This window comes from Epinephelus moara, chromosome 6 (assembly GCF_006386435.1).
Source record: "Epinephelus moara isolate mb chromosome 6, YSFRI_EMoa_1.0, whole genome shotgun sequence".
In the NCBI taxonomy this organism is placed as follows: domain Eukaryota; kingdom Metazoa; phylum Chordata; class Actinopteri; order Perciformes; family Serranidae; genus Epinephelus; species Epinephelus moara.
Genome location: NC_065511.1, coordinates 8,263,750 through 8,276,165, shown reverse-complemented (window position 1 = coordinate 8,276,165; position 12,416 = coordinate 8,263,750). Strand labels below are relative to the sequence as shown.

Genomic DNA, 12,416 nt, shown 5'->3' with positions numbered 1-12,416 from the left:
CAGCCTCTTTTCCCAGAGTGAAGGAGCTTTTTGAGATCCAGCAGACTTCTTGGAGGAGGAAACGCTCTGGCCAGTTAGTGACTCAGCCAGGCCTTCTACCCCCTGATTAGTACAGCCGACCATTGCCTTTCATTGGGACTGTGGAGAATAAAAAGCACAGACATAAATGACTAAATTGGCCGGCTTCCCGGCACTTCCGGCTTCATGAGAGCGCAGAGTCACTCAGGAGAATGGCTGTGACGTGGCCAGCTCCTTACCTCAGTCTCCATCCCACCCCACCAACTTCTCTCCTTACCAGCCCTGGCAGCCTCTACCCTTGCTCATCCTCAAAAACACTGTCATATAAGGCTGTGAAACTTGAGCCAGGAGCACAGCATTGTAATGAAAATACTTCACTGAACAGAGAAACTCTTCACTTTGTTACAATGCTGGTGGCAATTTTCTCATTCTGTCTCCCTAAAGACAAGAGCTGCGCTGAGATTCATTACAGCCTCTGGACACACCGTTAAGCTGTAACACTATCAGAATGAGTTCTCATCACTTAAGTCTGATTTGCCTCTCAGTTTCTTTCAAAGTTGGAATTTAAAATTTCTCTCCTGGTAGAGCACATTGCCAGCATCGCTGCTTTTCTGTGCAGTAAATGTACTTATTAAGGTGGTCCACATAGGGAAACACAGAAACATAGACACAGTTACAATTTAATTTTCCATTTACCCACAATTGATCATTACTACCTCCACCAAGGAGGGTTAGTTTGTTTGTTTGTCAGGAGAAATTAAAAAAAACAAAAAAAACTAGTGGCACAGTTTTCATGAAACTTGGTGGAATGGTAGGCCAAGGACGAACCTTTTCAATTTTGGAGCTACTTTGATTTAAGGTTGTGCAATCCTGAAGACTGAAACAGAAACAAAACATGCCAACACGCTAGTGTCTCAGTGAGGTGCACAAATGAGATAAATGCTAACAACAACATGCTAACATGCACAAAGTCACAATGTTAAAATGCTGTGGGTAAGCTGGTATTATGTTTACCAGGTTTGCCATCTTGGTGTAGGGTATTAGCATGCCAGCACTGGCACTTTACACAAAGTAGGCTATAAACTAAGAGTAAAGGGAAATGCCACTAGTTTTTCCAAGTATTATGTCATAAACATAAGTACTGAACACACTGTCATCACCTAAGTTGTTAAAATTTATCCTGAGGGGAGCATGAATGGCTGTACCAAATTTTATGCTGATCCATCCAGAAGTTCACTTATTCTTAAGAATGAAAATGTCAACCTCATGTTGGTGCAACATGAAAAATCAGCTCCATCAAAGTCAGTAAAATACATTATCTCAGAACTAATGTCTGAACAAAGTTTCATGTCAATTACATTGAAATATTTCAATCTGGAACAAAGTGGTGGACCAACCTAATGTACCATGCATAGAGCCATAGACATGGCTAAAAATTACAACATATTTATTGATATAAATTGACAGCTGTTAGGATGTAGTGCTTATGATGTAAAAAAAAAAAAAAAAAAAAAAAAATCAGTCTCATGTTGCAATGTTACATAACAGTGTCCACATGAAATCAGCATGGCAAAATGGCATTAACTGGATGTGGATTTCAGGTCTAATTGGGCATTCACTACTGACTCATTAGCACAAGTGCCACTTAAGCAAACACCTTCATTTTGCAGCCACTTGATATGAATCACTCCGTGTGCCATTGACTCCATCTCTGGGGAATTGCATCTGAATAAAAGCATTGTGTCTGCTATCAGAGACCTGTGTGCAGGGCTCACACTGTCCTGACCTCTCTTTCCAGAAGCCAGCACCGAAGCTCAAGTATTCCAGTTTGTAGTAACCTCTACATGACACAAGCAAAACATGCCTTGAAGGGTTCACTATATTGAGGTAAAGATAAAAACAAAGCGGTGGTATGAATACAGAGGAAGATAACCTTTGCTTTGAACTATCTGCTGCTTGCTCAGTTTTCAAAATTTGGTTTTAGTCTGTAAATAATCCACTGGTATTGACCAAGTTTGATGGATGGCAACCAGACCAATCAGTCTATCATGGGTAGTGTCTATATCAGTGGCTCCAAACCTAATTGCTTTAAATGCTCTTGGCTCATGGTCATGAGGTATGACCACCCCTGGCAAAGAGGGAAGACAGCCAGGATAAGAGCTAGGCTGGTCTAGTTTGGACCTTGGCTTGTTCCACTGCCCAGCCTGGCTGATACCCATCCAAAAGGAAGGGGAATTGAACTCAGGTTCATGTTGGACCGTGTTCTGGGCTGACGGAGCACAGGACTCTGGGGAAACAAGAAAAGGCCAACTCTATGTTTGCATTGATGATGCCTGGTACTTAAATGTAGTCAAAGTTCAATGTGCTTTCAGTGACAACCACATCATCTGCTTGTACAATTCACCAGTGTTTTCATCGCTACTATTTTTGGTTTGTTTTTGTTGTGCAGAATAGAGGGACAACAATTACATTTCACTGTGAAATCCTGGGTTGTACAATGATAATAGATGAACACTGAACCTTGAATACGCACTTTTGACAAGGAATTATTAGTAGACAAAAGGTCCTTTTGATTACAAATCTTCCTTTTTGGTGTCAATAACCAATACATGTAATGTCTGTTTCAGTCACTAAAACAGTTCACAAGTTGTAGAAGCTACAGTGTTGGTGTCTGACCAATTAGCAGTGCTCAATACTACGAAGTCTGCCCAAACTATGAGAAAATACTACCTCCGGAGCAGGGCCACTAGAAACTATTGTCAACCATCTAAACTTATTAAGTCTGTGGTTCTTGAAATGGTTTCTGGATTCCTGGAAAAGTTCTTGCATTTCTCATTGTCATTTTTAAAAGGTTTGAAGTCAAAAAGTTTGGAAATCTTTGGTTTAAATAAAACCATGACCAATCCATTTCAAAACTCCTCTTGCTGCATGAACTCTTAAAACTAGGTGTTCTAGATGTGAAATGAAACATGATTCTTCAGCTGAATGTCCCATATTTTTGCCATAGATGTATTGAGAAAGTGTTCTTTTGAATACTTTACAAGACATTTTAAAAGATCATGGTGCTTTTCCAGGATGATCATGAGTACTGTGTTCAGCAAGTCAGGTGTACATACTCATGGGCAATACAGAGAAAATCAGATACCTTAAAATTGATAATGAAGGTTGACTATTGGTGCTGGTAGAGTATTTACACAATAATTTTTTTCATAAATGTTTATCAGTAATGTGGATATATTCACTTAGTGAGTTAAGGAAAATCTAGGCAAAATCTACGATGATATCTTGTCTCATATCACAATATTGATATATTTATGTATTGCAGAGCCTAATGTGGACATAGAGTTTACATTAAAGTGAACTTAATATACACCTAAGTGAAGTCCTTGGTGTGCTTCACAGACTGTTAAATAGCACTTTGGAACCCCTTATCAAAAGCAAAATGTAATGTTCCAAAACACACTGATCAGCAACTGGCCAGGTGTACAGAGTTCTGAAAGTAGGCAGGGTTTGCTCTTTCAAGTAGCTATCCTTTCCACACAACCACACCATGAATGCTTTGCAGGAAAAGACTATCCCAAAGTATGTGCCCTTATTGCCACTGTTGTTATACATTGCGCCAAGCCTACAAAGATACACAAAAGACAGAGTTCTTGGAGAGAGATCAGGGAGACAGTGTGAAGCAGCAAGGAGGCGGATATGACTGCAGGGATTTCGGCCTACCTTCCAGCGATGCCATTCAGAACAGGTATAAACATGGGCAATGACAATCTGTACAACCTAGTTTGTTCGAAGCATACGCAAAACTTGAGGGTAAGGACTGTCACTTAGCTATAGTCTACTTGAAATGACATGTGTCCCACACAAACGCTTGCTGAGCCTTGCCAGGCCACGATGAAAGAAAGAGAGTCATTGTTGCTTCTCAGTTAAGAGGACACTCAACATTTGGCCCTGTATCCTGACAACACTGATCCTCTCTCAAACACATGATACCCTGATACTCCACTCCTCCTGTTTCAGTGCTTCTTCCTCATTCTCTCCCTGCCTCTCTTTCCGAACAGCCTGGCCTGCCGTCTTCCCAAGGAGCTGCATATGGCCCTGCAGAAAGCCTCACTATGCGTCCATGAGACGCTGCCACAGATGGTAAATGGCCTGTCCCCGTCTCTCTTTCTCGTCTTCCCGCGGCGCTCACATTCCATCCCTCTGGGCTCGGAAAAGACGAGCATGTTGCAAAATTGCCCAAAGTGGGACGACATATTGTAGAGTGAGCAGGAAAATGCTGCAGCAGAGCATCCTGTCCATTAGACCAGAAAACATCAGCACCCATTCCACCACAACGGAAATGCTACCTATTAGCACAGAGGGGATGGGTGGTAGTGATGGTGGCGGTGAAGGGGTGGGGGGGACCTGACAGTACTGACGTTGTTTCAGGGAGAAGGCAACATTGAGACTTTGTTGCAAAAACTGCAGCTAAAGCTTAGCACACACACACACACACACACACACACATACTGCCTTCTCCCTTTTCCCGCTACTTTCTTCCTATCCCCAGAGTCTCTCGTCACATCCTCACCATTGAGACGCACTGGGACTCAGGTGGGCTATCCACTTTCAAGCTGTCATGCTAGCATGAGAGCTCATCATCACCCTGATCCCCCCCCCCACCAAGAAAAACCACAACACACACACACACACACACACACACACACTTGTACACACACCATGCATGCACAATTCATATTTCCCCTGTAAATGCATATATGCCAACATGCCTGCACATTTCCACATCGCCCCATACAATATTACGAGTGTGTGTGGTATATCTGGGGAATACTGTTCACGCTCAAACACACACACACGCTAACAGAAGCGATGTATCCGAAGCAAGGGAAGAAGGGGGTGGGGGGGTGATGGCAAGGGATGCAGGACAAAATAAGCACCAATCTCAGCCTTCCTCTTACCTTCCAGGAGGAAACAGCTCACCTGGATGCCTCTGAAGAGCAGACAGAACGCATTCAGGCCAACCTCTCTCCCTGCAAACCAGCTCAAAACATCTCCCTCCCTCCCTCTCTCTCTCACACACTCTCTCTCTCTTCCCTCTCTTCCGCTCCCTTTGCAAGCTGGAAATGATGAGATTGTACTATAAGCAGAGGGGGGAGTGAAATCTGAAGCGGCGGAGGGTATTAGGAGGCTGCGTTGTTTCTGGCAGACAGCCCTGTGAGACTGTGAGCTTATGGCTCATGAGGGACAAGGGGGGGGGAGGCTGCAGGTGGGTGGGCAGCTGGAGGTCGAGAATGGGTGCGATGCAGCAGATGGGAGGGAAAAAGTCTGTCCGCGAGGACATCCTGAAACCCTAGAGGACCCCCGCTCTGCTCAGATGGTACAGCCCAGAGGAGTTTAAGGAAGCAAACAGTGTCTGCAGCAGCAGCAGCAGCAGCTAGCAGCTGAGGCTACAGTGATGCAGCTACAGCATGAATGTGTGTGAGTCTGAGCTGAGCTAAGCTAAGTGAAGATGAGCTGCAATGGACCGGGCTTGTTTTTATCTCCCTGACTATGCTACAGCACCTTAGATCAAAAAATAAAATGACATACAAAAAATAGATAAGATAAAATCAACAAAACTCCAACCATATATCTTAATTAAACTCGCCTCACCACACTTTGGAACAATGCCATGTCCTTCATCAGTAAAAATGTGTTTTTCTCAAATATGGCAGGAGAGAGACCATGCAGCACCTCTCTGGCAGCTTGCTCATGACCTTCAAGCATCTACAAGAAAAATTAATTAATCCTGCAATCTCTGATTTACAGCACATAAACTGTAGAAGATCAAATAAATACCACATCATACATTTCACTGACTCAAAAAGTACAAAGAGTAGAAACATTGTGCAAAATGTTTTGCCACAAGACAACTACGGCATGGACTAAAACCTTAAAATAACAAAAAGTCTCACTGACGTGCACACTGACACTGTATTTTCCTATTAATGCTTTTTTTTGGTATGTGATATTGACACCTAAGACAACCTGTGGCGTCTTTTTGAGACACACTAGGCTTTTAACTAACACCAGTGCAAACCCATCCATGTCAATATTTGACGCTGAGAGCAACTGATGAAGTAACAATACGCAAGTCACATAGGGTCATCATGTATTGATGTCACTCAAGTGACATATTTAAGTCACGTTATATTACAAATGTATTTATTTAAACCCAAACCATTATCTTTTTTCTAGGCTGTCAAAATAGAACACTAATTTCAATTAATTAATCAGAAAAAATAAGGGGTTAAAAAAAAACAAAAACTCTGATTAATCGCGTTCCGTGGTGCCCTTTGACCCAGGGCGTCAACGAAGGCCACAGTTGCTTTGTCACATGATGGAGGCAGACGAGATGACGCTGCTTGGCCCCTTAAATGGAACATTTACATTTAAAAAACGCCCGGATGGAACTGTTGATAGGAGCACCATACTCTGCAATTTCTGCAGTAAGGAATTTTTGTACCATTGGAGTACTGCAAGCCTGAAATATCACCTCAACACAAAGCATTTAGCAGCAAACCTGGAAGCGTGAGCTAGCACAGCCTCTGATGCCAGTGCTTGCAGCCAGCCTTAACATGCCAAACTCGACAAGGCATTCAGACACAAACGGAGTGAGTCTACCTGTGGCTGACTAACTCCCCTGCAAAATGGATTACAATAGACTACAGACCAGTTTCAGTGGTAGAGGACAGGGGGACAATTGTGCCCAAAATCCAGCAGCTGTACTTCGACACATCTGCCAAAATTCATTTGAAGTGAAATGTTTAAATACTTTTACAGCAAAAATTAATGAATGCGATTCATTTTTACACTAGACTCTTGTTTGATACTTTTTATTAAATAATACATATTTTATTTCACCTCTTAAAGAGTAATGCAACACTGTCTGCTCCTCCTGCATACATTTGAAAAAACATGCACAGTGGAATCAGAGTGTCAGGGGTCATGGTTCTGCTTGCTATTATGAGGAGTAGCATGGGATATATTTTGAGATGTGCATACTGGACTACATCAGTGTCTATTCATTTGATAGAAAATTTCCCGAAGAGAGCACAAGAGTCAAAAAGTTGTCTTTCCTTTCCTCTCTGTGTTCTTCCGCCCACTGCTCATGCACATCAGTGTCTCTTTCCCCGGCTGCAATGAGCATCCCATAGAAAACAAACAAATATATATATAATATAAATAAAAAATTGGGGGGAAAATGTTTCCAGCAAAAACACAAATGCTTTGTCTGCGAATCCTGCCAGTTATAGTGAAGCTGGTTTGTGTGCTTGTAATTGAAATTGTCACTATTAAGCCATGTTTAACATGTCATGTGTTTTGGGTGTGTTTCGAATCAACTACACTTTACAGCACTTCACAGAAACCCTGCTGCCTACCAGTGCTTTGGACGTGTAACTGCAGAGTGACACAGACACTGCAAAAGTATACGGCGTAGACTCTGCATAGAGCTGAGCATAAGTATATATTCGCCTTAATGCAACGTGTAGGGAGAGGCACTAAGTTACTGCTTGCTAGCCTTAGCTAATGACGTTTCACAAGCCTGGTATACTAGGGCTCGAAAGGTGCAGACTTGCTGTGTAGTTAACTGCCACAATCGTTCTCACGATCGCTACGGAAAAAGGATCAATGGGCTGAGATTTTTTTTTTTTTCCCACTTGGAAACAAAGCCAGGGACCTCGGATCTCTGAGCTAACCAAGAGGTGCCAAATGGCTTGGATAGCAGCCATCAGACGACCAAACCTCACCCGACACATGTTGGTGTGTTCACTGCATTTTCACACCGGTAAGTTAGAATCAAAGCATGTGTTATGTTGTTTCATACGCAGCATTTAGTAGGCTGCTAGCGTTAGCCAAGCTAACGCTAGCAGAGGGCAGCAAACAAAGCAAAATCAAAGCACACCCTCTCTCTCTCTCTCTCTCTCTCTCTCTCTCTCTCCCCACACATAGAAAATTAATTTTGAGTTTTTACATCACAATTGACCTAATTTTTTGTCTTTAAAATGTAAATCTTTATAAGTAATAAAAGTAATAAATGATGTGTGTTTCAGTGCTCGTAAGGATCCACTCCACCTATTTTCTTTATTTTGTTGAGGTACTGAGCCTTTGGAACAGGGTCCAGCTTGTCTTGGTACCATCCAACAGACTTCTCCTTAGCCCAGTCCATTTTTTGTTGTGTTCTGTCTCGCTTCTCGCTTCGCTTCTTCTCTCTCTTACCAACGTAACCAAAACAACAATGACCGCAAAAATGGCTTTTGCGACCCACAATGCATTGCGCAATCACATGCCCTTTCGAGCCCAATAGCATAGCAGTGTAACATTGTCATTGGAGCCAGAGTCTGTGCATTAGTGATCCCCATGATATCAAGTTCCCACCTTCCGACCAATCACGTGCAGCTCCATTGATCATGACACAATGATTAGCACTCACAGCTTTCAATTAGGTAGCCAATTCCCCTTTTTATGGCACCAAATAATTGATAAAAACCAAAGTTATTAGAAAAATGATCACTTGAACAAACAACAGCTTGGTAACAACTACCTAAAATGACAAAAACCACTGTTGTAAAAATGTATTTGATGTGTACTTGTCCCATACGCTAACACAGAGGGGGCGGGGTTTATGACCCATATTGCAGCCAGCCACCAGGGGGAGGTCAAGACAGAATGGCTCCATTTTTGGTGAGCTGTCGTGTCGTCCATCTTTATTATAACTCTATTATTTCACAGGTAAGGCCTACAGCAGTCTCCAGGGTGAAAGTCTGTGAAAGGCTGGGATGACATACTGAGGGAATAAACGCTGTGGAAATGACATTACAAAACATATTTAACCACATGAACTATTAGAGTAGGCTACAGGTAATTTCACTCAACCAGAATGTTTTTTACATGGTCTTTACTGCCTTCACTGATTTGCAATCTGCCTTTTATTTAAGAATTTAGTGCATGTACTGTTTATCAGTTATCTGAGTAATGGTCATATTCAGTGACCTTTTAATCTAAATTATCTGTTGTTCTGTTCTCACTCTGCTTGCGGCATTATACCTGCTCACTACCCCTCGTCTCCTATCAGAAGGTGATGTTTAGAAAGTGGGGACAAGAAAGGAGAATAAAATACTCTGTTAAACAAAACTATAGCCCAGTTTTTTGCTTGTATCCCCACAAAAGTTTGAATCCATTACAGATTAATTGAATCATCTGGGAGGCGGAGCCACCACTGCAACACAACCATACAGTGTGTTTAACAGGAACCTTTGCAGTCCAGCAGCACTGCAGAGATAAGACAAGACCTGCTTGAGTTTTTTTTTTTTAACAACAATGTCATTTCTCCTAACAACCACTAGGTGAAGACAGATGAATGTATGAATAAATACGTGAAAGTAATACTTCAAAAGCACCAACAGCAACAACAGACACACAACAAAGAGCAACTTAATGATGATTATGTTAAATAGAAAATATCTCACAATAAGGTTGTGAGAGCAGTGCGGGAGAAGCGTGTGTGTCACAACGTGTATTTTAAGGAGGAGAAGCTGCCGCCCAAATCATGTCACGCTCCGTCACGCTACCAAACACTAATCATCAGATAGAGGAGACTTTTCCTTTGTTCACATTCTCACTCAGTCTCACTCTCCGCTCTGTTTTTCCCTTGCTCCCTCTCTCTCCCCGTCATGGATGACCTTGACTGACAGGCGTGTTGCCACAGGAACCACACCATGTCTATTATGTTGTAGTGAGGCAGGAAGGTGTGAAATTCACAATAAGATGGCTCGGATTGGATCTAAACCAGAGTCGATTTCAGAGCCACAGCAGACAGCAATCAGTTAAAACCATAAAAACTGCAGCAGAGATTATTTGCATTTTAACAGGATTTAACCCTTTTAACATATAAACACTCACACATGTGAAATATGTGCAAGGGAAGTACAGAATTGTGGTGGGGAGGCTGTAGGTCATTCATTATTCAGGGTTGCACAAAACATCCTCCCAGCTCTGGTCCGGAAGCAGATACACACACACACACTCATACATACACATACTGTGTATGGGTCACTGGGGTGACTGGGGGGGGGGGTCCATCAGGGGGTAAGAGGTAGAGAGACAATGAACAGCCTGCCTGGATGTGTGATGAGCAGAGAATGAGGAGATCAGCTATAGATAGAGGAGTTACAGGATATGGAAACAAAACTGGGTCTAAAATACACTTTTCAGCTCATCTGCAGAGGAATAAAACTAAACATTTGTGTCTACCAAAAACACATCTGCACCAAAAATAATATATTTGTTTCACATACGTTGCCCAGCCCACTGCTAGTTATTTCAGGGTTTCCCTTTTGTTTTTTTAAAAACAATTAAAATATTTGCAGCCACCTTTTGATTCTCTATATTTGGAGCTGGACTGGACTGTTTGGAGCTGCTGCAATATATACACTGTTTGGGTATTCATTGCTCCATATTTTGCAGTGCAGAGCCTACTCTGGGCACAGATGGAGCAACACAGCATCAGGCACAGTGAAACTTAAAGGGATAGTGCACCCAAAAATGAAAATTCAGCCATTATCTACTCACCCATATGCCGAGGGAGGCTCAGGTGAAGTTTTAGAGTCCTCACATCCCTTGCAGAGATCCAAGGGGAGAGGAAGTAGCAACACAACTCCACCTAATGGAGGCTTACAGCACCCCAGATTCAAACGTCCAAAAACACATAATTGAAACCACAAAATATCTCCATACTGCTCATCTGTAGTGATCCAAGTGTCCTGAAGCCCCGACATAAAAAGTTGTTTGGAAAAACGTCATTTGAACTCTGTTCAAACACTGTTTTTAGCCTCATTGTAGCCTGTAGCTCTGACTGCTTCTCTGTGCTCCGCGCTCACGTGTTTGTTCTTGAGTGGGGACCGTGAGACATGGGCACCGAGTTCATGTGTGTTCATGTGCTTTCGCTGGTCTCGAGCACAAGCAGGCTAAAAACAGAGTTCAAATGACGTTTTTCCAAACAACTTTTTATGTCGGGGCTTCAGGACACTTGGATCACTACAGACGAGCAGTATGGAGATACTTTGTGGTTTCAATTATGTGTTTTTGGACGTTTGAATCTGGGGCGCCGTAAGCCTCCATTAGGTGGAGTTGTGTTGCTAACCCCTCTCCCCTTGGATCTCCGCAAGGGATGTGAGGACTCTAAAACTTCACCTGAGTCTCCAGCGGCATATGGGTGAGTAGATAATGGCTGAATTTTCATTTTTGGGTGCACTATCCCTTTAAGTATTCATTGTGATGGGTCTAAAAGTTTGATTTCACTCACAAACGGCTGCTCCTCTCATCCATCAGTCTGATCTGATCAGCTCTGATCGGATCACCTCATCAGTTATCCTCCCCGCAGCTCATAAGGAAGCAGCTGAGGGGGAAAAAAGGAGTTCGGCCTGCACTGCATTCACAGACCCACAAAAACCTCAGAATTTAGATAGGGGGAACAGATTGATACACACACAGGCTCTCATTCTGAAAATTAAAATACAATACCAATACCAGAACTCTCAAAATAATGCCAATACCAATAAAGTACTTAAGTCAATACCCATAATGTAAATAGTGTGGAGAACATTTTGGTGGCATACCCTCTGTGCTCAACTGCACCACACTACAGACTGTATGTATGAGCTGTAGCTGCTAATGGCTGAGTGTGAGCTTTGCGCCGGGAACACTTGTGTGTCACACACACAGTGACGGGGCTAACTGTTAGCATCACACGACTAACATTACTGGTTATAACGTGTCAAGCCCTTTGGGTGTCAGCGTGAGCTTGTTGGGACTGTTAAAACAGCTTGGTGTTGGACGTTAGCCACTGCACCAGGCAAACGCAGAATTGAATTGAATTGCAGAGAGGTTTGTTGGAACCGTTGACAGGGTCAGTGCTGGATGTTAGCCGCTGCTGCCTATGTGAGCTAGTGCTAACCGGGCAAGCGTAGAACTGAGTGTTCACCAAGCAGAGTGGCTCCGAAGACGGCAGCAACAGAAAGTATGCTAATCGGGAAGACAGGATGGTCCAGGATCAGACCCATGGCGAAAAATGGATTGAATGCTGTCGTCATTTGACTGGAAACGAGAAGTGAGAGCTATGAGTTTGTCCCCATTCTAGCATAAAGATGCCCGTACCTGTGATATTTTCTAGGTCCGCCAAACACTAAACTCACAAATAAAAAGCTGACAGGTAGATTAATAACATCGTTGGTACCCATGGGTCAAGCACACACATAAATGTGGGTTTGTTAATCATTTCTCATAAAATTATTTCCATCTTAATTTCAATTTTTGAGGTTGCTTTAATAAAAGTTGACAAATGCTAGATTTCCTGA

General features: G+C 42.7%; 1 protein-coding gene across 2 annotated transcripts in view; it reads right to left on the bottom strand.

The window, feature by feature from the left end:
• The window catches only part of cdk14 (cyclin-dependent kinase 14), a 270,852-nt gene that overhangs the window by 205,051 nt on the left and 53,385 nt on the right, over nucleotides 1-12,416 (bottom strand). The window contains exon 1 of one of the 2 annotated variants that reach the window (XM_050047720.1): nucleotides 4,980-5,106. The exons of the other annotated variant lie outside the window; for it this stretch is intronic. The gene's annotated coding sequence lies outside the window, so the exon portion shown is untranslated. Of the gene's footprint in view, nucleotides 1-4,979; nucleotides 5,107-12,416 lie in introns of those variants that run through there. 2 annotated transcript variants of the gene reach the window in all.